Raw genomic sequence first — 1,616 nt, 5'->3', positions numbered from 1 at the left:
GTCGATGACGTTGCCGAGACGTGCTACGTCACCGGAACGCGCCGCGCGGCCCCGAGGGGCGGGGCGCCGGGCTGGACGCCCGGGACGGTCGTCCGAATTGCTGGCACTTGGGGGCGCGGTTCCACGGCCTTGAAGGAGGTTGGACAAAGGCAACAGTGCCCATGGGGCGCAGCCTGCCCCCTTCCCGGAATTTCAACCGAATCCAAAGCCAAAGAGGCGGGCATGTATTTGTTTTCACTAAACCGAACCGAACCGATGGTGAAGAAGCGGCCAAACCTCATACTGATGCTGAGTTCAGTCCGTGTCCCTGTCTGAGCTGAGCCTTCAGGTCCTCCGAGGGCTCGAATCACACGCCCCCTGTTAAAATCCAACCCTCAGCCCATCCATTCTCCGTCGTTGAATAAGCTCATTCTTTTCCAGGCCTGCTGCCCTCGCTCCTGGAATCATTCTTTTCCAGGCCTGCTGCCCTCGCTCCTGGACCGCAGGAGGAATCAGCCTGGAAGGCTGCAGTGCTGCACTGAAACCCCGAGGCTCGCGAGGTAGGGGATTCTTCCCCTTTGGAATGTGGCCGAGCCCTGCAGCCACTATGAACCAATGCCAAGACTAAGGAGAGTACGCAGTAATATTCCCTAGGATGACTATGCACAATACTCAGTACCGTGAAATAAACTTTTGGGGAGCACTGTACCTTTGAACTGGTGGCTCAGTGCCATCGATAGCAACTCATAGCGACCCTATTGGACAGGGTAGAACTGCCGCTTTGGATTTCCGGGACTTTAAATATTTACGAGAATAGATAGCCTCATTCTTTGTCCCTTGGAGGGACTGGTGGCTCCCGACTGCTGACCTCGTGGTTAGCAGCTCAAAGTGTAGCCCACTACGCTGCCAGGGCTCCAGAACTAGTGGCTAAACCCAAACCCAAACTTCCTGCCATTGAGTCCATGGCGACTCATAGCGACCCTGTAAGTCAGGGGAGAACTGACCCTGTGAGACTAACTGGGCGAGTAGAGAACCCTGTCTGTCTTCCACAGAGCGTTTGGGGGTTTTGAACTGCTGACTGCAAGTCCCGCGCAGCCCAATTATGCCACCAGGATTCCTCATCTGTTGACCACATGGTCTGCAGTTCAAACCTACTACTAGGTGCTCAGGTTGATGAGCAGCTCTCTGCTCCGGGAAAGGTTTCCAGGCTCAGAAACCCAAAGGGCCAGTTCTCTGAGTTGTTTTGAGTCAGAATCGACTGGGTGGTAGTGAGTTGAGAGTAAGTTCCTTTGAACTAGCTCAGGAAAATGCACACATGTCCACAGTAGTGTGTACAACACAGGGTGTTGTGTTGTTTGCCATCAGGTGGTTCCTATTTCTCCTGGGTGGTGTCATTGAAACCTATCTTCCTTGTTGTGGACCTTCTAGGTGGGACTTTAAGTTGAGGACCAGTGAAGTTAGGCTTGGGGCCAATCATTCTCAGTAGCCACCATGCCCAGCCTGACCTGCTGCTATTTTCCACTTCTGCTGTGTCCTGACCTTGGCTCTGGGGCCAGTTTTCCACTCTGCCCCTGACCTTTGGACTTGACCGGGAACCCTCATTTCCCTAGCTTTGATGCTGAGCATTAGGTGTTATG

Source organism: Tenrec ecaudatus, chromosome 17, assembly GCF_050624435.1.
Source record: "Tenrec ecaudatus isolate mTenEca1 chromosome 17, mTenEca1.hap1, whole genome shotgun sequence".
Lineage (NCBI taxonomy): Eukaryota > Metazoa > Chordata > Mammalia > Afrosoricida > Tenrecidae > Tenrec > Tenrec ecaudatus.
Note: the sequence above shows the minus strand (reverse complement) of the source record.